Source organism: Mauremys reevesii, linkage group 12 (genome assembly GCF_016161935.1).
Source record: "Mauremys reevesii isolate NIE-2019 linkage group 12, ASM1616193v1, whole genome shotgun sequence".
Classification (NCBI taxonomy): Eukaryota; Metazoa; Chordata; order Testudines; family Geoemydidae; genus Mauremys; species Mauremys reevesii.
In genome coordinates this window covers 27,996,727-28,021,541 of record NC_052634.1, presented here as the reverse complement: position 1 = coordinate 28,021,541, position 24,815 = coordinate 27,996,727, and the positions used below count along the sequence as shown (strand labels likewise).

General features: G+C 50.5%; 7 non-coding genes across 7 annotated transcripts; 2 read left to right on the top strand and 5 right to left on the bottom strand.

Moving 5' to 3' along the window:
* Window positions 1–4,296: 4,296 nt before the first annotated feature.
* Window positions 4,297–4,368, top strand: TRNAG-UCC. The gene has a single exon. It is a non-coding gene; the product is annotated as a tRNA-Gly (tRNA).
* Window positions 4,369–6,301: 1,933 nt separating this feature from the next.
* TRNAV-AAC lies at window positions 6,302–6,374 on the bottom strand. Its single transcript has one exon. It is a non-coding gene; the product is annotated as a tRNA-Val (tRNA).
* A 5,473-nt stretch (window positions 6,375–11,847) lies between these two features.
* TRNAT-UGU lies at window positions 11,848–11,921 on the bottom strand. Its single transcript has one exon. It is a non-coding gene; the product is annotated as a tRNA-Thr (tRNA).
* Window positions 11,922–13,536: 1,615 nt separating this feature from the next.
* On the top strand, window positions 13,537–13,609 carry TRNAY-AUA. The gene has a single exon. It is a non-coding gene; the product is annotated as a tRNA-Tyr (tRNA).
* A 5,748-nt stretch (window positions 13,610–19,357) lies between these two features.
* Window positions 19,358–19,430, bottom strand: TRNAR-UCU. Its single transcript has one exon. It is a non-coding gene; the product is annotated as a tRNA-Arg (tRNA).
* A 1,919-nt stretch (window positions 19,431–21,349) lies between these two features.
* On the bottom strand, window positions 21,350–21,422 carry TRNAF-GAA. The gene has a single exon. It is a non-coding gene; the product is annotated as a tRNA-Phe (tRNA).
* Window positions 21,423–22,938: 1,516 nt separating this feature from the next.
* Window positions 22,939–23,020, bottom strand: TRNAS-UGA. Its single transcript has one exon. It is a non-coding gene; the product is annotated as a tRNA-Ser (tRNA).
* Window positions 23,021–24,815: the final 1,795 nt, after the last annotated feature.

The following is a 24,815-nucleotide window of genomic DNA, read 5'->3' as shown; positions in this document are numbered from 1 at the left end:
GGCAGGAGGAACAGGGACTCCCACATCTGCAGCATGGGGGTGGGTCGCCTGCTGGGATCATCTGGGCATATTTAGCCTCGTCAGTTCCCTGCCATTGCCTTGGGGGGCCCTTGTTCGCTGCCTCTGGTACCCAGTTTAGCCTCCTTCCTGAGGGCTGAAACGCTTTGATCTATCTAAGGTCTGTGGGATCAATACGTGTCATGGTGTAATTCTGTGTTATTCGGGGTCAGACTAGCTGAGCTAATGGCCCCTTCTGCCCTTAAACGCCATGAAAACATTTCCCTGGTTTCTCCTTGCGCCTGACAGACACCACAGTGAGGGGCCCGATAGAAGATCCTGGACACAGCGCTCTGGCTCTTACGTTACTTGGGGACGTCAGCGCTTTCCTAGCAAAGCTGCTGCTAAAGCGCTGGATTTGGGGAACGGTTCGGCTCCGATTCAGAGATCTGCCTGCGGGGTGTGAACCTGCCACGAGGAGCGGGAAACGCAACCAGCACCGGGAGGCGTTGGCTGAGCTCCAGGCTGCCCCCGTGTGGCCAAAGCTTAGAACTGAGCAGCGGAGTTTAAAGCTGGCGCTGGGAGGGAGCTGAACATGCGGGGCACGAAGGCTCCTGCGTGTAACGCTTGTTGGGTGGGCAGCTGAGCGTAGCTGATTGCTGGAGTTCAGGTCTGCACCCCGGGGTGCTGAGCAGGTGTCTGTGCTCAGGTTGGCCTTGCTATGATGGTTTCTGGGAAGTTTGGGGTCGCCAGTCCCCCTAGAGAGAGGGGAGCCAGCCCAGGAAAGGAGGCTTTCAAAACTCTGGTACCAATTGGCAGTGGGACTGCCCCTGTGAAGAGCTGCTGCAGCCCCGCCAGGGAGAGCCGGTCTCTCTTTATGCAGCCCCCCCCCATTCCTCAGGATGAGGGTTGTGCTCAAAGATCTGTGCTCCGTGTTTTCACCTTTGTGTGAAGTGCGCAGTGCAAATAACCCTCAGCCCATCAGCTCAGTTCCAGGCTCCACTTCCACCTGCTCAGAGCGCAGAGCTCCCAGGCTGAGCCTGACACTGGAAGCGGGAGACCCTGTAACCAGCTGGGCCCCGTGGCTGGTGCCTGTGATCCCAGCTCCTGGGGAGGCTGAGGCCGGTGGATCGCTTGAGCTCAGGAGTTGTGGGCTGCAGGGGGCTGTGCTGATCGGGTGTCCGCACTAAGTTCAGCATCAATATGGTGATCCTGGGGAAGCTTGTGGCCCCCAGGTTGCTTAAGGAGGGGTGAACCAGCCCAGAGCAGGTCAAAACTCCCGTGCTGATCAGTAGTGGGATTGTGCCTGTGAATAGCCCCTGCAGCGCAGCCTGGGCAAGACAGTGAGACACAATCTCTTTTTAGACAGACACCCCCCACAGAGCGTGGAAGGGGGGATGGGAGCACCCACACGCTGGGGATTCTGACTTGGGGGGGAGGGACGCACCCAAGCAACACGGATCTTGAAAAGGGGAATAGAGACACCCACAGATCCTGGATAGGGGCAGGCAGGGGAAACCACACACGGGGGCTAGTTCATGGGGTGGGGGACAGAGACACCCACCAGAGATCCTGGATGGGAGCACCCGCATGACGGGGATCTTGAACTGGGAGGAGGGAAGCACCATGTACCAGAGGTTCTGAAGGGGGAACAGGGACACCCACACACCAGGTGTCTTGCAGCAAGAGCTGCGGTCTTCATTTACACAGGGCAGTGATGGGGAATTAACCACGTCCCTTGCGGAGCTTGTTCCACTAGATGATTAGCCTCATTGTCAACACGACGAGTTTATATCGAATTTAGCAGTGTTAAATTGCATTAACCTTGCACCCATCCACACAACGAAGCCCTTTATATCGATATAAAGGGCTCTTAATACCGGTATCTGTACTCCTCCCCGACGAAGGGAGTAGCGCTGAAATCGGTATTGCCATGTCGGATTAGGGTTAGTGTGGCCGCAATTCGATGGTATTGGCATCCGGGCGCTATCCCACAGTGCACCATTGTGATCGCTCTGGACAGCAATCTGAACTCGGATGCACTGGCCACGTTGACAGGAAAAGCCCTGCGAACTTTTGAATTTAATTTCCTGTTTGCCCAGCGTGGAGCGCTGATCAGCACAGGTGACCATGAAGTCCCAGAATCAAAAAAGAGCTCCAGCATGGACCATATGGGAGATACTGAAACTGATCTCTGTATGGGGAGCTGAATCTGTTCTATCAGAAATCGGTTCCAAAAGACAAAATGCCAAAGCATTTGAAAAAATCTCCAAGGCCATGATAGACAGAGGCCACAACAGGGACTCAATACAGTGCTGAAACTTAAGGAGCTGAGACAAGCATACCAGAAAGCCAAAGAATGAAATGGATGCTCACGGAGGGAGGGGCGACTGACGTCTGTAGCTGTCCCACAGTTCCCGCACTCTCCGAAAACCATTTGAATTCTTGGCTGAGTTCCCAAAGCCTGAAGGGTAAAAAACATTGTTGCGGGTGGTTCAGGGTATATGTTGTTCCCCCCCTCCCTCCTCCTGTGAAAGCAAAGGGGAAAAAATCATTTCTTGCCTTTTTTCAATGTCACCGTATGTCTACTGGATGCTGCTGTCAGACGCGGTGCTGCAGCGCTACACAGCAGCATCCCCTTCCCTTCCCTTCCCTTCCAGACAGCAGACGGTACAGTAGGACTGGTATCAGTCATCGTCATCCCGTGAGTGCTCCTGGCTGGCCTCGGTGACGTCGCCCAGGGGCGCCTGGGCAAAAATGGGAATGACTCCCAGGTCATTCTCTTCTTTAAGCTTTGTCTAATGGAGATTCAGTCCTGCCTGCAATATCATAGCAGCTGGAGGCTGCCCTCCCCTCCCGCCTTTGAGCTCTACTTGCAGAGGCAATAAAGTCAGTGTCGTTTCAAATTCCTGCATTCTTTATTACTTCATCACAGAAATGGGGGGATAACTGCCACAGTAGTGCAGGAGGGGTGGGTGAGGAGGGAAGCAATGGGTGGGGTTGTTGCAGGAGCACTCCCTAGAATGGCATGCAGCTCATCATTTCTGTGGGGTGTCTGGGGCTCTGACCTGGAGCAGCCATTTGCCTCTCTGGTTCTTTAGTAGGCTTGCCCGATAGTCCAGACAGGACTGACTCTCCATTTAGACAAAACTTAAGGATGGGAATGACCTGGGGAGTCATTCCCATTTTTGTCCATGTGCACCCGGCCGACCTCACCGAGGCCATCCAGGAGCACCCATGACAGCAGCAAACGGTATAGTATAACTGGCAATTGTCATTGTCAAGTTGCAAAGCAGCAGACGGGACAGTATGGCTGGTAACCATCTTTGCTAAAAGAACAGGAGTACTTGTGGCACCTTAAAGACTAACAAATTTATTTTAGCATAAGCTTTCGTGAGCTACAGCTCACTTCTTCGGATGCATAGAATGGAACATACAGACAGGAGATATTTATACATACAGAGAACATGAAAAGGTGGAAGTATGCATAACAACAGGAAAAGTCTAATCAATTGAGATGAGCTATCATTAGCAGGAGGAAAAAAAAACTTTTTGAAGTGATAATTAAGATGGCCCATAGAAGGTGTGAGGAGAACTTAGCATAGGGAAATAGATTCAATTAGTGTAATGACCCAACCATTCCCAACTTGCAAAAGGCAAGGGGATGCTGCTGTGTAGCGCTGCAGTACTGCGTCTGTCAGCACCATCCAGTAGACATATGGTGATAGTGAATAAAGGCTGAACGGGCTCCATGGTTGCCGTGCTATGGCGTCTGCCTGGGCAATCCAGGGAAAAGGGCGCAAAATGATTGTCTGCCATTGCTTTCACAGAGGGAGGATTGACTGACGACATTTACCCAGCATCACCCACGACATTGTTTTTGCCCCATCAGGCGTTGGGATCTCAGTCCACAATTCCAATGGGCGGGAGAGACTGCAGAAACTATGGGATAGCTATGGGATAGCTACCCACAGTGCAACGCTCCAGAAATTGACGCTAGCCTCAGTACATGGATGCACACCACCGAATTAATGTGCTTAGTGGGGCCGCGTGCACTCGACTTTATACAATCTGTTTCCAAAAACTGGTTTCTGTAAAATTGGAATAATCCCGTAGTGTAGACATACCCTGTGATTAACAACTTTGGTGGCTAATTGAAAGGCTGATGGTTCAAACCCAAGTGAAGATGGAGGTGTTTTTTTTTTAGTGATGAGAATCCAGTACATTTTAACAGGCAGAAAATCTCCTCAATGCTACTCTAGCCTCATTAGGCAAGCATAAGTGACATTTTTGCCAGATGCATTGGTGGTATAGTGGTGAGCATAGCTGCCTTCCAAGCAGTTGACCTGGGTTCGATTCCCAGCCAATGCAGAGATATATATGATGTTTTCTCTTCTGGGAATTGGTTTAATTTCAGTCACATTGTATCAGTTTACCAAGGGAATGAGAGAATCAATGTGCTGCAGGTCATTCAACGCACAATGGAGGAAGAAAGGGGAAGGACTGTACAATGAGCTGTTGGAGTTATCCTGATATTACAATGTTTGGTTTATTTTTTTAAAAAACTTTGTTTACTTCCCTCTCCCTTTTAGACTCAGAGCCTTTAAGGTCAGAAGGGACCAGTGTGATCATCTAGTCCGACCTGCTGCACTTTGCAGGCCAAAAGACCCCACCCACCCACTCCTGTAATAGACCCGGGAGGGGAGGCAGCTCTGTGCACTGCCCCTCCCCCAGGCAGCACATGGAGGCCCTCTGCTCCCCTCCCCCCATGGGTGTGCAGAGATGTGCCAGCAGCACTGAGATGGCTCCCTGCCCACTCTGCCTCCGTCCCTCCATGCCGCTCCCAGAAATGGACAGCATGTCCCAGCATCCCCGGGGCGGGGGGAGTGTCTCCATTCATTGCCCCTGCCCTGAGTACCAACTCTGCAGTGGCCATTGGCCAGGAACTGCAGCCAATGGGAGCTCTGGGGGCGGTGCCTGCAGGCAGCGGTGCACAGAGACCCCCTGGCACGGCCCACCTAGGAGCTGCTGCCAGAGGGTTGTGTGTACCGGTCACTTTGGGAGCTGCACTGCCCGGGGTAAGCGCCACCCCTCCTGCACCCCAACCCTCTCCCCCAATGCAGAGCATGCACCACGCACCCAAATTTCCTCACAGAGCTTTGCTTGTCTTCCTTTCACCCAGAACTGTCTTTCTTCTCCTGGGCTGCAAGTAGCCATCCCTGGGAAGCCAAGAGGCAGGCACAGGATTCTACCTCCCAGTAGCCAACCGCAGCTCCCCAGGCTTTGCAGAACGACTGGTGGTGCTCTACTAACCCCACTTAGCCGCACTGAGGCACTTAGCTTCTGCCCTGCCTTCCTCAGCTCGACTTTCCTCTTTTGCCCCATTCCTGCCTCACTCCCTCCTTTGGCAAGTCACACAAAGGAGGCAGCAGGAAGAGCCGGCCGCCATAGGCCAATCTCAAAGGGCAGAGGAGACCAAGCCACAAGGCTTCAAAAGGTGACCAGCCCAGGTCCTCTAGCTTTCCCCTGCTGATGCCAAGGCTTTTTCCCAGCTCATTTCACCACCCTCTGCCCTGCAGGGGTTGAGTTTATCGCAGGTGTTACCCAAAATTGGGCCAGCTAGTCAGCGTAGGGAGGACTAATGACCCACCAGAGTTTGGCAGAAAGCAGCACATTTGTTATACTGACAGCTAAGCTCAAAATAAGCGGGGGCAGGGGGTGTCACACTCGCACTCGCATACTCACACTCCCAGGACAGGCACGGCACTGGAGATGTCAGGATTCTGCAAGGTAAGTGTCCCACAGCGCAGCTATGGACGGTGCGATGAAGGTAAATCTTCCTGAGGCACAATGAAATACAACGCAGAGAACCACTGGCCAGACGGTCCGGGCGAAGGGTATTCACTGGAGGTACAAGCTTGTGAGTGCTCTCCTGAGCACAGGGTCCCTTCCCCTTTTAAGGGCCTGCACCTCATGGCCTGCAACTAGAGATGACTTGGCTGCATCTGGTTGGTCACACTCCACCTTGGGCAGTGTCCATGCTCTGGGTGTGTGAGTGCTGCCTAATTAGCGTCCCAGACACCTTGTCTACCTGGGAGCTCTTCTGCTCTTCAACCAGCCCATTCATCCCACCAGCATTCCAGGAGGGAGCGGGAGGGGAAAGCCACTTCACAGGCATTCAGAGAGGGAGAGGAGACAAAAGTGGGAGCAGGGGAATTATAACAGACCTTTTGAGCATAGAAATCACTGCTGCTCCTACAACAGCAGGGACAGGCCAGTAGGAGCTGGGAAAAACAAGCCAGCATGTTTCTGCCTGGTTTTGAACCAGGGACCTTTTGTGTGTTAGACAAACGTGAGCACCACTACACTACAGAAACTCTGTCATAGGCATCTACCCCTCCCTTCATAAGAACATAAGAATGGCCATACTGGGTCAGACCAAAGGTCCGTCCAACCCTGCATCCTATCTGCCAACAGTGGCCAATGCCAGGTGCCCCAGAGGGACTGAACCTAACAGATAATGACCAAATGATCTCTCTCCTGCCATCCATCTCCACCCTCTGACAAACAGAAACTAGGGACACCATTCCTTACCCATCCTGGCTAATAGCCATTCATGGACTTAACCTCCATTCATTTATCTGCAAAAAGATAGAGGAGTACTTGTGGCACCTTAGAGACTTACAAATTTATTTGAGCATAAGCTTTTGTGGGCTAAAACCCACTTCATCAGATGCATGCAGTGGAAAATGCAGCAGGAAGATATATACACAGAGAACATGAAAAATGGGTGTTGCCATACACACTATAACAAGAGTGAGCAGTTAAGGTGAGCTATTATCAGCAGGAGAAAATAACCTTTTGTAGTGATTATTGGGATGGCCCATTTGCAACAGTTGACAGGAAGGTGTGAGTAACAGTAGGGGGACAAATAAACATGGGGAAATAGTTTGACTTTGTGTAATGACCCATCCACTCCCAGTCTTTATTCAAGCCTAATTTAATGGTGTCCACTTTGCAAATTAATTCCACTTCAGCAGTCTCTCGTGGGAGTCAGGTTTGAAGATTATTTGTTGTAATATTGTGACTTTTAGGTCTGTAAATGAGTGACCAGAGAAACTGAAGTGTTCTCCAACTGGTTTTTTAACGTTATAATTCTTGACATGTGATTTATGTCCATTTATTCTTTTACGTAGAGACTGTCTGGTTTGGCCAATGTACATGGCAGAGGGGCATTACTGGCACATAATAGCATATATCACATTGGTAGATGTGCAGGTGAACGAGCCTCTGATAGTGTGGCTGATGTGATTAGGTCCTATGATGGTGTCCCCTGAATAGATATGTGGACAGAGTTGGCAACGGGCTTTGTTGCAAGGATAGGTTCCTGGGTTAGTGTTTTTTGTTGTGTGGTTGCTGGTAAGTATTTGCTTCAGGTTGGGGGGCTGTCTGTAAGCAAGGACTGGCCTGTCTCCCAAGATCTGTGAGAGTGAGGGATAGGTTGTAGATCCTTGATGATGCACTGGAGAGGTTTCAGTTGGGGGCTGAAGATGACGGCTAGTGGTGTTCTGTTACTTTCTTTGTTGGGCCTGTCCTGTAGGTGATTTCTGGGTACTCTTCTGGCTCTGACAATCTGTTTTTTCACTTCAGCAGGTGGGTATTGTAGTTGTAAGAACAGCTGATAGAGATCTTGTAGGTGTTTGTCTCTGTCTGAGGTGTTGGAGCAAATGCAGTTGTATCTTAGAGCTTGGCTGTAGACAATGGATTGTGTGGTGTGCTCTGGTGAAAGCTAGAGGCATGTAGGTAAGTATAATGGTCAGTAGGTTTATGGTATAGGGTGGTGTTTATGTGACCATCGCTTATTAGCACTGTAGTGTCTAGGAAGTGGATTTCTTGTGTGGACTGGTCCAGGCTGAGGTTGATGGTGGGATGGAAATTCTTGAAATCATGGTGGAATTCCTCAAGGGTTTTCTTTTCTATGGGTCCAGATGATGAAGATGTCATCAGTGTAGCGCAAGTAGAGTAGGGGCATTAGGGGATGAGAGCTGAGGAAGTGTTGTTCTAAGTCAGCCATAAAAATGTTGGCATACTGTGGGGCCATGCGGGTACCCATAGCAGTGCTGCTGACTTGAAGGTATACATTGTCCCCAAATCTGTTATGAGTGAGGACAAAGTCACAAAGTTCAGCCACCAGGTTTGCCGTGACATTATCAGGGATACTGTTCCTGACGGCTTGTAGTCCATCTTTGTGTGGAATGATGGTGTAGAGGGCTTTTGGGCCTGCTGCTTCTCTGTCTGGGAGGTTTCTGTCAGCTCTGGCACACAAAAAGGGTATCATTGTGAGCGCCCACGAAGGCGAGATGAATTTTTACCTGCCTTGCTCAGCTTGACTTGCTTCCTCTTCCCATTCCTGCGTTAGATCCTGGGACGCCTGATGGCTGAAGATGGTCCATTGTCTCAAGCGGTGCCAGAGCCTGACACAGTGCTCCCGGGCAGCCTTTGCTCTGCACATGCCGGCCGTGCACATTTGCAAATACTTTAAAGCTCCTGTCAGTAAGTTCTGGGGACAGTTGCTCACCTTCAGAGGAAGCTCCCTAAAATTGGCCTGTCTCACCCAGTGGTACATTGACCTCTGTTCAGACTGAGCCAAATGTGGGGGGGCCTCGCTGCTGTGGCTGCCGCTGCTGTGAGGGTGGCCACTGTTGCGGATGAAGCCATCCTGCAAGCACCTTCCACCTAGCCACCCACTGAAAATCATGTAGGGTGTAAGGTGTGGGTAGAAGAACACTAGAGGGGGAGGGCATCCCCCTTCCCCCACTATTCGCCATCCCATATCCGGTGCTGCACCTAGGGGGGTAAAAAAAGTACGGCCATATCGGAAGAGTCAGTTGCGTTCTTTGCGGTTGCCCCACCATTCCCCTCGGGCCTGACCTGCCCTCCAGCTCAGCCACCCACTGAAAATTGAAAAACAAAACAGTAGAGCCGTACAAGGCTTCAAAGCCCACCAGGCCCAACCCCTCTTCTAATATGGCAGAAAAGCCACGCTTCTCCTGACTAGGTAGGGACGTCCTATTGCCCCACAAGAAGTGGAAGGCCATCGTGTTCGGTCTCAGCAGCACTCGTGGAGCAGGGGGAAATACCTGGCTGAGGAAATTCACCACAGATGGGTCTTGAGCATGACAACCTTGTAGGTAATGACAAGGTCCACTTACGCCACCGGCTGAGCCACTCCTCACAGGCCAGCAACCATTTCTCCCAGTTCGCATTCCCCACCTCGTCCCCAACCGAACACTAGAAGGCCCAGCCATCAACCTGCCCACTCTTGCAGCCCTCCTCTTCCGCCCTGACTGATGGGGGGAGTATTGAGCCTCCCTCCCTTAGGCCCTTCAGCATCCCTGGGGAAAGACAACACCACCCAAGTGACTTTGGGCCAGTAGGAAATGGAGCTCGCATCCCTACCTACAGGACTCCAGGCATGGCCAGGCTTCTGGATCAAACATCCCCTCTTGTGCTCAAGTCACAACAGCTAGCGGGCAAAAGACAGGCTTTCATGGCATTGGAGAAAGCAAGATAGAGCCTTGGAAGAGCCCTTCTATCTGCAGCAGGATTAGCCTGTGTCAGTGATTAATGAGGTGGATCTAGTTGTAGATTGTTATTCATTCCCCACCTTGACAATTCACACAGTCCCTTTCCTACTCAAATCCCCAGCACCTCAGTGATCCTGGTAGCAGGGGTTGGGGCCTGAGATTTTCAGGGTCCTTTTTACCCTCCACCTGGAGTGAACTCAGCTTTTCCCCCATCCCAGACAATCCATGAAATAACAACAGAGGCATAAAGAAAGAGGGAAGGGAACATCTCACGGCCAGGGCTGGATGTGCCCAGGGCCCCCTGCTTGTCCATTGTTTCCATGGAATTTGGCCCCCTGCTTTGCACAAGGGACAGAGAAGGATCTTGCTGTTCCTGTGTCTGTGCAAAGAAAATTGTGTTTCTGTATGAAAGAGAGGAGGGAAATGGCCCCATGATGGGACAATATCCTCAGGATTAAGACCTAAGAACTCAGGCTGAGAACTGATTTAACTCCACTCATCTGGGATTTAACAAATTGTCTTTCATGGAGCAGGGCCAGTTCCAGTGTTTTTGCCACCCCAAGTGGAAAAAAAAATAAAAAAGCTGCAATCAATGGCAGCTCTACCTCTGCCGCTTTTGGCCTCAAGTCCTTCCCTCTGAGAGGGACCAATTGCTGCTGAAGCCTCCCCTTTCCATTGACCGCCCCAGGCACCTGCTTGCTGGGCTGGTGCCTGGAGCCAGCCCTGCCATGGAGACACTGGGAAGATGGGGGGAATCAGGAAAATACCATGGATTCGTTTATGTTGTAAGTGAAGAATAACAAAAACAGTTCTGGTTTAAAGTCATTTTTCCCTGACTTGGAATTGAACCCAGGCCTTGGCAGTGAAAGTGCCAAATCCTAACCACCAGGGAGGGGCAAATGCTGTTTTTCTTCTCACTTATGCTACACTTTCTTAGGCTACTTTCTATCCAATTTCTGAAGCTGCTCCATTGTCCATTCCCTGAGGGGCTAAGAGCAGAGAGTGCAGGAATCCCTGTACTCGGGGTCACAACCTGAGACCAACTCAAGCTACTGAAACAAGCACAAATGATGCTTCCTCCAGCAGGATCACAGAGCCACACAAAGAAAACCCATGAGGAACAATCCTCCTCTGCCTTCATTTACCCCATCGCAACCCTCTCAGCAGCCAACTCTTGTGGGAAGGACGCTGAGCTGATAGGAGCTCTGGCATAGAGACCAAGGCAGGGGTGTTGCTCCCCGTGGGTGTGAGCTGGTCACATTCTGACTCTGGAGGAGGAGGGAAAGGCCATGGCCACATGATGGGGCCAGTATGTACCACAACATGGTTCTTTTATGTGGGATGACTCTGAACATTGACTGATCTCCACTCCCTTGGATTTGAAGAGATGTTTAGTTGGGCACTTAGGAGGCTGAAGCAATTTTATGGATGGTGACACTATGATTAAAGGGTTATTTAATGTTGTAGAAATTGTTAAAAACACTGAGCTTAAACTGGAACTGCCTGTTATCTCTCCTGCCTCGGTGGGAACTGGAGGGAATCGTCCCCTGCTGCCCTTGGCTCCAGGCTGGTTTTTCTGGGGAGGGGACGTGGAATTGATTTGTTTGCTGTTGAGAAGGGAGCCGGGCCAGTTCTCAGGGAACGAGAACTCCCAGCATCTTCCCAGCCCAGCCCAGGCTGCTGCCCTGTCCCAGCCTCTGTTCCCCTGGGGGCCCTGCGTGTTTGACTCTAGAGCAGGCCGGGAGCAGCAACAGAGGCAGAGGACAGCCTGGGCCGGGCAGATAAGAAGGAATTTAGCCAGCAAAAAAGGTAAAATGGCAGGGGAGTATTACCTTGGACTCGACGGCATTTCTCCATTGGTCTGTCTGCTTTGGGGCAGGGACAATAACACGTCCTGCTGCATTCGTTATTTCAAAGGGAGGTTTAGGATTTTCATTCTCACACACGGTGCACAAAGCAGGACTCAACCTTTGCTGTAAACTAAACAAGCTGCCCACAGATTCTGGCAGCCACAATGAGCATTTGGGTGAGAGCTCAGACCTGCCCCTGTCCCAGAGAGGGGAGGGGGGTCATCTGTGAGGGGACTGGACCACTGACCTATCAGCTCCTAACTCCCAAACTTTCAGTAACTCTATTATCAGTGCCAGTGAGTGTTATTTAAACCATAAGAAAAACCACCCTGGGCCAGACCAAAGGCCCATCTAGCTCTGAAACTTCTCTTCTGACAGTAGCCAATAACAGGTACCCCAACATCCAGCCAACAAGGCACCACTGGGAGTTGAACCCAGAATCTCCTGTTTACAAAACAGAAGCTTTAGCCAGCTAAGCCATGGTGCCTGTGGGTGACTAAAGCACTCTGTGTGCCCACACCTGACTCCCTACCATCGCCACCAGGGCCTGACAAGCTTTGCTTGTGTCTGGATTCTGCAAAGCAGAGGAGCAGGTGATGTTTTCCTTGCAAGCAGTGTGTGTGAGTGAATCTTTGGCCAGGTCTGCACTACAAAGTTGTTTCAGCAGAATGATATTGCTCTGGTGTGTGAAAAACACACAATGCTCTCTCGGTCGGCAGCTTGTGGCTGGTGCACACACTGCAATGCCATGTCTGGCGACAAAACTGCCCTGTTTTGCTGACAAAATAAAACGACTTCGATGAGAGGTCTAGAGCTTTTTGCAGCAAACTTAAAGTGACAGAGTGTCAGTGTAGACGCTGCTGTTCATTATATCACCATAACTGGCCTCTGCCAGTATCCCACAATGCCCGCTGTGAACTCGCCTGCCCTGCATTCCTGCTACAGAGCCATGGGCCCCTCCCCTTTCATCGCTCTGGGAAGTTCTCACAGCTGAGCCTGCTGCTCTGCTCCGGCAGCCAGGAGCAAATCACCGCCGTGGATGCTGCTCTCTCCCGCCCTGCGAACACAGAGCAGGTGGTGGGAGTTTCCTTACAGTGTAGGGGGCCACTGGCATCCGAACTGTGACACGCCCAGGACATCCCTTCCCTCGAGGAGGCTCTTACCTTCTAAACAGGGATGGCTGTTTTCTAGTAAAATCACAAAAAGGGAAGGAGAAAACTTGAAAGAGGTTCCCCCTGGCGCTCACGTACATGAACCCGAATACTCTCTCTGTCCTCAAAGAGAGACCTGGAGAAGGAGACTTGCTGAAGCAAAGCCACAGGGGCCTCTGAGGTTTCCCTGGCCCCTTGCCCCTCACCCCTGTCCTGCCTGGCTGATGTCAGCATCTCTCTGTGAGGTCATCACCTCCCCACCACCTTTGACCAATAGTCTGAGGTCCTGCAAAAGGCCTTTGTGATGTCACTGCCACACCCCTCCCTTGCTGGGCTAATGTCCTGCCCCTGGCCAGGCACTTTGGAGGTTTGAGCTACTCCCTGTGGATCACCCCACTCAAGGAGCGTTCATTCTAGGAAGCAAGCCGGCTAGACAGGAAAACATCAGACGCTGTTTGGATGGACAGGGTGGGTCTCAGGGGAGGGGCAGAGAGGGTGGGTGGGGGGGAACTGAATGCAATGCTCCAGATGTGGCTTCACCAGTGCTGAATAGAGGGGAATAATCACTTCCCTCTATCTGCTTGCAATGCTCCTACTAATCCAGCGCAATATTACCAATATTGAATGCAGACACAGCAATATCTGATACATTGGTTCCTGTCCATTCAGGAGGTTATTTCCCACCTATTCATAAATAATGAAGATGCTTTAAGCGGAGGGAAGAGAACTGTCCCGTCCGTGCAGTTAACCCATCTCCCCGAGAGGTGGTAGCTGTCAGTGGGGGAAGCTATGTTGGTGGGTGTGCAAGCTGTGGTATCTACATGTGTATATAAAGTTTACTCAAACTCCATTTTTAAAACCCCTGTGGCCTGGGAATAGAAAAGGAGCTCGCTGAGGCAGAGCCCGTCCTTCAAAATCCTTAAGATCATTGACTTGCCACTGCAAATGTCATGGGGGTATAGCTCAGTAGTAGAGTGTTTGACTATAAATCAAGTGGGCCTTAGTTCAAATCCAAGTGTCCCAATTTCTTAAATAAAAATAATTCTGTTTCCTGTATGCTCAAGAGCTCCCCTAAATAGGGATCCCTGAAACGAATGGACACACTCAATGTTTGCCTGTGCAAATGCACAAAAACCTAGCAAACATGTCCCCCAGCTGAAATCAGTTCCAATCCTCTAAGTGTCTAGGTTTGTTTTCATCAACTAAACAAAGGCCCATGAAGACACATTTGCAGGTCCTTGGCCTCTATGGGCTACAATGTGCAGAAGAACAAGAACCACATCCACTTGGGAGGCATGGACTAGTCTGTATTACATTTGGTAAGTAAGTTGCCATTGGGACTGAAAAATCTACTGGGGGTGGACAGGAGCCTGTTACAAAAATAAAATAACCAAGATTTACCAAACTCCCTGTTACACATTCAATCCTCTCTTTGTGCACACGGCATCAACTGGGGCTCTAATAAATGGCAGCCTTCCTTTAACACAGATCGTTGTTCCTTGTAACTTTCAGATACATTCGAATGGCAGCTGTTCAGAGGTCATGTGCTGCTAGTTCATGAGCAGCAGCAGAGTCTCTGTACGTTTCCCAACTGTAGAGCTGGGTGTGTCTGCATCCAAGTAACTGCAGAGTCAGTGTAGTCCCAGCCAGTTAATTGCACAGTCTCCCTTTCTGGTCTCATTGATCATTTGGGTAGAAACAGCAACGGTTTGGTGGGGTTTGGTTTTTTTCCCCTTCGTTTTCTCCTAAGGAATGTGTGATCTTGAGCATGTTAGTTTAAGTTCCCTGTGGGTCAGGAAAATTCCATCTCCTTGAAATAGCTGGGAAGTGACCTGTTTGTATCACCTAGAATAAAGGAGCTTTTGTAAAGCAGTTTCATCTTTAAATATGCTGGGATAAAAATAGTAAATAGTAAATTCCACAGCCAGACACCAGGCCAGGATCAATTGATGGGGCCAGGGTCAATTAATTACATGTAAGCAGAGTCAGGATGAGCCCCACCCTGACATCTGGTGGTAAATTATGGGGAGTGCGGAAAGTGTTGCATTGGTATTTCGGTTATTTGCATGGGCACTCCCACCCCACTTAGCATACCGCAAAGCAGCATGGGATGGTTATTTTCACAGCTGTGGGAGCCCCAATTTTGTTGTTATTGGGGCAGGAGGAATGAAATGTTGTCACCCTGATTGGGTAAATGGGGAACTACAAAATTGTCTTGTGATGGGGGGTTTCATTGTCAGCTGGATAGCGCTTGCTAGATGGGGCACATGGGTTCCAAAACCCATTGAAAAGAGAGAGGCTGGGGACAGGTATCTGTACTTGGTGGTGCAGGCTCTTTGTGTGAGTCAGAAGCACCAGTTCTATCTATGCTTTTCTCCACTGTGGAATGTCAGAGTTAACTTTTGATTCTCTTAAGAATCTAGATGCAGGTTACTGAGCTGAATTCACTGGTACTGGGGCTCCCCTACTATGAGCTGAAATCACTGAAGAGCTGGACTTGCTGAGCTGAGTGCACTGTGCTAATGAGTGGAGCTGAAATCACTAAAGAGCTGGACTTGCTGAGCTGAGAGCACTGTGCTGATGAGTGGGGGAGCCTGAAGCAATACTGGCCGAGCAGAGTGGAGCAGTTTGTGCAGCCACCGGGTGAGTGGAGCTGAGCAGCTCGTGAGGATGGCTGGAGCGGATCACAGGACAGCTGGTGGACCAGAGCAGCTGGCAGAGTGGAGCAGCCCACAGAGTAAGCGGAGCTGAGCTGTTTGCGGGGACGACTAGTGGAAGCAGAACCCCACGAAGAGGCAGGGCAGCTGGCCCCGAACCACGTAAGGTGCCCCTTTCTACCTAGGCTGGGGAGGGGGACCTCTGCAAAGAGACTCTTGAACTCTGGGCTGCCTGACCCGGGACAGAGACTTTTGAATTGTGGGACTTTTGGGACTGTGGGTGATTTAGGGGGGTTGCTGGACTCAAGGGCCCAGAGAGAAGGACACGGCCCAAGTTGCTGGGGTGGGTCTTTGCTCACGGTTTGACCTATGAACTCCAGTTGAGGTATTTTCCAAATTTCATGCTTGTTGTTGTTTATCTTATGTAATTAAACCTTTTCTGCTACACCAAGAGTCTGTGCTTGCGCGAGGGGAAGTATTGCCTCCTTTAGGCGCCCAGGGGTGTGTAAGATTTTCCCAGGTCACTGGGTGGGGGCTCGAGCTGGTCTGCATTACGTTGTGGGGAAGGGACCCCTAGGTATTGAACCTGGCCCTTGCTGCTATTGTTTCAGCCTGGCAGAGGGGTTACATTCATTTAATTCTTGTTAGGACAGAGAAAAAAATAAGTGATACTAAGTTTTTGGCTTAGTTAAATAAAATTCTGTGTTTAATTAACATAGTAAAAATATGTCCTGATTCTGCTAAATAACACCATAACATGAAATAAGAAGAGACAAATCTTGTCAGTGATGACTAATTTCGCAAATGATCTTCCCATTATTAATTTCCACACCGCCCCCTCTTGGAGGTCTGGGCACCTCCAGTGTCACTGCTCTGCATTCACCTTCCCCTTAGAATTGTTCTCGGACATTCCCAAATATGGAAAATTGTGCAGTTCACAATGTGAACAGTGACCCTGGCTCCTTCCTGCACCTGCTCTACATTGCTCCACAGCAGCTTCTCCCCCTGCAGAGTCACCCCAGCACGGCAGTGCAGCCGCCCAGGGTTTTGCAAACATTAATAATACAGAGTTTGGAGGAAAGGAAACATTTGAGAGTTGTGGAAATAGTAAAAGGCAACAGTTGTGGTGTTACAAGAAGGGCAGTTGTTGGTTTAATAATAAAACCCAGTTATATAAATGTAACTGTATGTGCAGCTCTGCGCACTCACGTTGGATGGAAGCTTAGTAATTAAATTATACAAGAGGGTCAGGTAAAGTGGCTGCTACCACCACTGTGTTTTGTCCGGATAAGCCTTTACAGCCATTCTGAGGGGAAATGGGCCCTTTGCCCACAGAAATGGTCTATAGGGGACGGCTGCAGGCAGCAGGCGGAGAGATAATCTCATCAAAATGATTTGACTCCTGGGTAATGTAAGCAAAATCACTAAAGGAATGTCAGGGGTTTCTATTGGCACTTAACTTGCCTGCCCCTGGCTGGCTCTGGTTGTACAAGATGGACGTGTAATCGGGGTACAGTTGTGTAAAAGAAAAATTATTGCAGTGCAAGGGATGTTAGACAAAACAAAATGTTTTGTGTAATTGTGTAAGGTTTTAAAAACCTAAAGTGAGACTTATGGTTTGTAACATAATGTTATGAAGGTTAAACTATGGAAGGAATGTGCATTTTCCCAGGACGTGTGCAGTGTATATTGGAGAAGGGGTAAAAGAAATGCAAACAAAACATGGTACTTAATTCAAACCCTATTAGGGCTCCAAAGGGAGCCACAATAGGTTGTGGTTTCTTTCTTTTCAGATCTGTGTGTTTTGAAGCAGAAGATGAAAGTGGAAAGTAATCAGAACTCCGGTGGAAGTTGATTGTGTCCCTTTTAAGACAGTCTCTGAGCTGCTGATGGCTTTGGATCCAAAAGCAAGCCCGAAAGCAGGTGTGAATGCAAATGACCTAGCTGATGGGGGAAGGAGAGAGCTGCCCATCAGTGGCAGCACAAAGGAGCTGCAACTAATAAATACATCTGGTCAGCAAACAAGCTACTGGAAGACTCAGATTGTGGCCCTCCAGGAAAGGGAGGTGAAAAAACAAGTCAAGCCTGAAAATAAGGGGGACAGGTTAACCCTAAGGAGTGTGTGTGTGTATGTACAGTACTAAAGCTAAATCTAAAGTTGTCTCTCAGCTGTTACCTGAGGATAAACTTAAAGCTTGGTGCAGCAGAGAAACTATTGCAAACCGTGTCTGTTGTACAAGAGGGGAAACTGACCCGCGAGTGGGGTAATTCACTATCTGACTATAGAACAAAATAAGGACAGCCTGGAGGTAATTCTTCTGTTTTTCCTGCAATTAGCAAGGAAATTTGTAAAAGGAAGTGGTATTATTATTATTAAGCACTAATCTGTCCCCACCGGGGGTGTGTGTGGAAATTGTTTCTTTTGTTTTTTAGACGCTCTACAAGCAATCTGGTGCCAGCAAAAGACTAACCCATAATACCATGAATCTATGTTTTGTGTTGTTTGTCTGTGGTGTTAGTCTTGTTGTTAGCATTGTTGTGTTTCAATGAACAGAAAACCTCATGACATGGGTGGGGGTGGCTTCAAAAGGCTGACCTGGGGGAAGATGTGTATGGAAATTCAAAATGCTCGACTAGCAGGCCAGCACCTGTGTAATAGCTACCGTGGTATCTGGAAGTGAATCGGCAGCTAAGGTGGGACCCACAATCCCTATGGGAATAATGAGAAGGGGATTTGCTCGCTGGGAATCAATGGAGGGGTGTGTAAAATGGTGTAAATCTAGAGAAGATGTTTGAATTTGCCACTCCCTGATGGCCATGGAGGAGCACACCCAATGGCCCGTGGCAAGGGGTGGACAATTGGGTGTACTGTGTCTGAGGTGTTTTGCTGGAAATGTACATATTACTGGGGGCACAATTACACCAGCCCCTAACCAAATTCCACACTACACACTGCTCTCTGGGCTTTGGCGCACAGATAGATCTGTGAATCTTACTGCTGTGAATAATCGAACCAGCGCATACAGCCTGATTCCACACCACGTGGTTAAGTTGGTTTGAACAATAACCCATTTATCTGTGGACATTCAATGGACTTATGATATGGACAAAAGCACAAAAACCTGCAGCAGCAGCGTATTGCAACTGCCAGCAACTGGACACGTTAAGAGCTTGACCCTGTCGAAGGAGGAGAGGAGGTGTTTCGGTGGTGGCCGGGATGTTGGACCATGCGGCAGTGCTCAGGTCTCTCGGTGTTGCTGTGGATTATTACAGTGGCTGGTGTATTGCTAAGTATACTTGTGATACGTTGCCTATGGAAATAACCGAGAAGTAATGGAGTAAGCCCCTCCCCCCTGTACTAGACAACCTGGACCCAACCTTCCCGGGCCCACTATAGTGGGAAGTCTGGAACGCTAATTGGAACAGGTGTGGCACGCCCGTATGAGAGAAGGTGCAGGGCACTGTACTACGCAAGGAGCAGTGGGACAAATGGAATATCAACACCTTCCACCTTGATGCCTGGCCCTATCAGGAAATGTGTCACCATATGTCCTATGTCTTGCTAAGGGGGAGAATGGGAACAGGGACACAGGCAAGGCTCTGTGGCGTCAGGGCTGGGATGGGGACACTGAGGAAGGAAACTGGAATCATTGCTTGCTGGAAGTTCAATCCAATAAACATCTCATTGTTTGCACCTTTGGACTTTGGGTATTGCTGCTCTGTGTGTACGCAAGAAGGACCAGGGAATGGGAGGGTGAAGGGATAAACCCTCTAACACTAACTAACATCTAACACACATTTGAACCTCTTCTTTTCACACCGTTGCTCATTCTCAGGGGCTGCTTTGTCTCCAGACAGATCCATTCTCTTTCAGGACGGCCTTCCTCTTTCCATCTGTTTCACTCACTGAGGTGTGGGAGTAAACACTATTCATCCCTCTAGTCTCAGACAAACACTAGCATTAATTGTTTGCTACTGAGGGGTTTAGAAAGCATTTGTCAAGATACCATTTCTGGGGCATTTTTCCCAAGATCCAATATTTTGTGTTCAAACATCTCCCAACTTCCTTGGTGAAAATAAGGCCAAGGTTTCCTTGCAATATAGAGGCAGTTTTTCACCCCAGATGGGACTCGAACCCACAATCTCTGACTTAGAAAGCCATTGCCTTGTCCATTAGGCCACTGGGGCCCTGTGAAAGAATGGAAATTCAATCTCCTAAATGCATATTTCTCATATTAACTTGGAAGCCAAATACCCTCTTTCTGCACCTTACAGAAATGTCTGCATCCCCTGGCAGCAAGGCTACTGGGCAGGTCGCTTACAGAGCTGAGTACCACCTTTCTGCCAGCCATCTTTAGAGAAGAAGGCTCTTTTCCCTGACAGCCACACAGCGCTGCCTAGCATCCTGAGAGCCTCCCTCGTGTTCTCCCACAGCAGCCGCCTGCCGGTGTGGGTGGGAAAAGGGGACCAGGAAGCAGTGCGGCCTCAGGCCAGGACAGGAGGCCCTCGCCACACCCAGGCCTGCCTCTTGCCTTCAGCCCAGGCAGCCAGAGGTGCCAGGGAGCTCCCTGGCAGGCCGCCGCCTCACCCAGGAAAAAAGGAAAAGGGGATGAATGAAGAAGTCAGGCAATAACAAGGAAATGAAGAGGTTTGTCGAATGGGTTTCTGCCCAATTTACCATCTTCTCAGCTACCGCTCAAAGTTAAAGACCTAAAGTCAACCTATTGGCATAAGTATAGATGGTTGGAAGGGAATTAAAAGGAGCTGCTGTCACAAGTGTTAGGTGCCTGCAAGCAGCATGCAGAGCGTTTAAAAACACTGCAATTAGAGGCTCAGATGAAACGTTTGCCCTAAATCAGAAATGACAATAGGATGACCAGCAGAACGCCACTCTAGGTAAACGGCCGAGTACTGGAGGCTGTTAGAGGCAAAAAGTCATTCCTCAAAATTTGGAAATCAGATCCTAGTGAGGATAATAGGAAGGTGCACAAACTCTGGCCTGTTAAGTGTCAAAGTGTAACAAGTCAGGCCAAGAAAGAATCTGAGAAGCAACATGCTAAAGACACAAAAGCTGAGCATAAATCCGGTCAGTGCGACTCCTGGCCTGTCCCCGCAGAAAGGTGAACCCCCTCTGTGGCTGGAGTGAGCTCCTCTAAGCCGACCTCACTACAGACCTGCGCCAGGTAGTGCTCATTGTAAAAATGTTTCTTCTGACAGTTGGGAAAACGGGACCAGCGGGCCTCAGGCCGGCTGACACAATTAAAATCCCCCCCCAAACAACAAACATCATGCAGTCCAGAGGAAGGGAGCCTTTGATCTTCCCTCTCATGCCTTAACTGGGGACCATACACACTAATATAGCAGTAACCAGTGCCACAGAGCACAAAGCCCACCAGTAATGCCCTCCCTGGTCAGAGCTCCAGCCCCTTCTGTACTTGCACCGCGAATGTGAAGAACAAGACTCCAGCCCCATCATTCTTCCTTGGCCAGGAGGCCCTTCCTCCAATCACCCTCTGCCCATTGATCTACCCTAAAGTCATGAATGTGCATTTCCTGAACACCCACCATGTTGAAGTCCAGCTGCTCCAAGACACTGAACATCAAGCGCCTCCTCTGGGGCCCCCAAATCCCTGCCACCTTCCACACGGCCACTTTGACAGACGCCCCTTCCCTGGTACTGCCCTCGCTCAGCTGCACAGAGGAGTTTTCATCCCGTCTACCTGCCTGTCACTGCCCAGCAGCCCTCTGGCACCATGCCTGAGGGTCACCCTGCCTTGCTCTCTTCCTGCCATGTTGGGAAAGACAGCTCCCATCTCTCCTTGTTAAAGGTCAGGTGGGCTAACTAGGGGCAGAAGCCCATTCTATGTTTTCCTACTGCAGAGCCCAAGATGAGAGACTCACCTTCAGTGCCACCCAGAGGGGAGGCAAGTGGGGCAATTTGCCCCAGGCCCCGCAGGGGCCCCAAGAGAATACAGTATTGCCACTTTTTTTAATGGAAGGGGCACCCAAAATTGCTTTGTCTGAGGGTAGCCCTGCTCACTTTGGGTGCAGGCACAACTGTGCTGCCAGAGAACAAGCTGCCCCTGCACAAAGAGGATGAAAGAACCTGCCAAAGCTTGGGATTGAACCAGGGGCCTTTAGATCTTCAGTCTAATGCTCTCCCAACTGAGCTACTTTGGCAGCTGTGTGGCAGTATTTTGGCCTGTTGCTTCTCTGTCCAGGAGGTTTTTGCAGCAGTTGCACACAAAAAGGACGTCATTGGGAGCGGCCCATGAAGACAAGACTCGCTTTTGCCTGCCTTGCTCAGCTTGACTTGCTGCCTCACCCTGTTCCTGCCCTAGTGCCCGGGTTGACCTGGTGGGGGAAGGGGACTGGGGGGCCAGTGGCGCGGGGAGGAAGTTGAGCTGGACCCTGAGCTAGACTAGACCCTGGCGGTGAGAGTCTGGCCACCACTTGCTGCCCCACCCTGTTGTCCTGGCTTCCCCCACTGGGCGTCATTTCGGGAGGGACGTGGGGCTTCTGCCTCCCCTCCCCGATTTTCACACCGCAGAGGAGTGCGAACAGCAAAACGAACGGCTGCTCCACACCCCCACCGGAGGAACCCGGCACCCTTAGCTGTGGGGAGTAAGAAGTGGCTGTTGGCTGACAGGGCCTGGCCCCGAGGAGCTGGAACAGCAGCTGCCGCCTCCCCCTCGGCTCCAGGCTGTGGGAAATGCTCCTTGCCTGGCTGCATGGGCGGCTGCTGCTCCGTGCTCTGGAGAGCGTCTGTATTGCTCTGTCAACCCCCCGTCTTCACTGAGCCAGTCTGGTAACGTCCCAAGTGCCCCCTCCGGCCTGGCAGCTGAGAGTCTGTGCAGACATCAGCCCCCCTGCCAGCCCCACAGGTGGCAGCAGCGCCAGCCCCCCAGCACCACAGGGGCACTCAATGCACTTCCCGTGGGGAAATGGCTCCTTGGCGTCCAGCTGCTAGAGTGAGAGCCAGGAGAGAGCAGTGTCTGGCTCACCGTGGGGGAGAGAAGAGACCTGGTGAGTGCGGATCTCCCTCAGCCTCCCCCGCAATGCTGGTCACTTCTATTGTCACTGTGATAGTCGGTGCTTCCCTTCAGGGCCGGCCTTAGAGGGGTCTGTGACAAATCCCCCCTTTCCACCCCAGGCCCTGCCCCCACTCCCCCCAAGCCCTCACCCCTGTCCCATCTCTTCCCGGCTTGCACCTTCCTGCCCCATTCCTCTCCCTCCCCCACCTCTTCCCATCTCCATCCCCCACCCAGCCCCTCCTGCACCCCACTGAACAGCTGATCACTGGCAAGTGGGAGGTGCTGAAGGGGAAGAGGAGGAGTTTGTCGGCAAGGCCTGTAGTGGGCAGGAGGGAGCTGGCTGCCAGTGGGCGCTGAGCACCTATTTTTTCTATGTTGGTTCTGCAGCCCCCATGGATTCGCTGACTCAGCTCCTTTCGCACCCTAGAGAGAGGAGCAGAAACAGGGCTATGGCTGATCTATGGGGCACTAGGTGAGTGGCAGAGGCTTCAGGTGCTGAGAGTTTGCCTGACCCCTCAGGGACACAGTGTGAGGGGGTGTTCCAGGGATCTCCATGAAAGGAGCAGAACAGGATTTACTTGGGGTGGGGAGAGAATTGAGAGTGTCTCAGGGGGTTGTACAGAGGTATTGCCCGGGTGAGAGACTGGCTAAAACACAGGCCTCGCTGTGAGCAGGATTCAAACCTGCGCAGGGGAACCCTATTGGATTTCAACTCCAACACCTTAACCACTCAGCCATCACAGCTGTGAGCACAAAACTGCCCCAATGCCAGAGAAACTGGTAAATAATCCCAATGCCCAGTCGTGAAGTCATCTGAGCTACAGAATTCCCACAGCAAACCTGTCTCCCAAACCACAGGGGGGGTTGGGGGTTTGTTCTCTTTGCTTAGCCATGTGCAGTAGCTCATGCTCCAATACGTCTGTTAGTCTATAAGGTGCCACAGGACTCTTTGCTGCTTTTACAGATCCAGACTAACACGGCCCCTCTGATACTCCTAGTGACACTCTCCGATGGATCCCCGTCCTCCACCCACCGTGAGGTAGGTTGGAGCGGATCATTATTATCCCTACTTGAAAGAGGGAGAAGCTCAGGCTGAGAAAGGAGAATTGACTTGTCTTAGGTCACACAGCCAGTCAGTGGCAGAGTTGGGAATAGGACCCAAGAGCCCTGATTTTCAAACTAACCATCGGATCTTGAATTTCAAACATTGAATGACCTGAGTAAAGTGCTCTCAGATGAGCTCCAGACCAACAACAGTGCGCAGTAATTATTCAGCAAGTATTTGAGGAGAACTGCAATGTTAGAGAGAATCATGAACTGCTCAGGGACCATTAATGCAGCGAAGCAGCAAAATTTGTCAAGCATATCACAGGTTCTGACTTATTTACTTGGGCTTAAAAGAGAACAACAAGGACCTAAGTGTCCTCCCTGTCAATAACCCCCTGCTCAGCCAATCAGGGTAGAGACTGAGGACGGGAGGCTGAGGGTTCTCACCAGAGAGCCCAAAGGATGGCCCAGGTCACCAGTGGGGATCACTGCCCGAGCACTATTTCAGCCCCACATTTTTGGGTGGACCTCCCACAGTGGGAGCTGCAGAGCACTCCCCCGCAACACACACACACACACACACACTGCTCCTGGTGTTGGGAGGGGAACAGGAGAAAGGACAAAAGAAGCAAGAGACAAAGAGAAAGGAGGAAGGGATGGATGGAGGAAAAGGTGAAACAAAAAGGACAAACCCTAATGACCCCAGTGGTTCTAAGGGACAAAATCCCAGGTGCGGAATAAAATTTTGCCTCTTAAGCTAGTGGTTTCCATGCCTAAAATTCAACTGTCACCAGATGGATCAGACTGAACAAGTTTCAAACCTCAAGGAGGCTCTTACCTTCTAAACAGGGATGGCTGTTTTCTAGTAAAATCAGGAAAAGAGAAGGAGAAAACTCAAAAGAGGTTCCTCCTGGTGCTCACGTACCTGAACCCAAATACTCTCTCAGTCCTCAAAGAGAGACCTCGAGAAGGAGACTTGCTGAAGCAAAGCCACAGGGGTCTCTGAGGTTTCCCTGGCCCCTCGCCCCTCTCCTGCCTGGCTGATGTCAGCATCTCTCTGTGAGGTCACCACCTCCCCACCACCTTTGACCAATAGTCTGAGGTCCTGCAAAAGGCCTTTGTGATGTCACTGCCACACCCCTCCCTTGCTGTGCTAATGTCCTGCCCCTGCCTAGGCACTTTGGAGGTTTGAGCTACTCCCTGTGGATCACCCCACTCAAGGAGTGTTCGTTCTAGGCAGCAAGCCGGCTAGACAGGAAAACATCAGACGCTGCTCCCAATGCTACACTGTTTTTCAGAAATTAGTCTCCTTTATGCATTTGGACAGCAAAATGTTGAGTGTTTACATCCATATCAAGCACCCCCGTATAGTGGAGCTCCTGAACATAATGGAGAATGGAAATGAAAATGTTTTCCTTTTTTTAAAAAAAAGAAAGAAGGTTATAAGAGGGCACGGGGCTTTGAACTAAGAACCACTTGAATTACAGTTAAC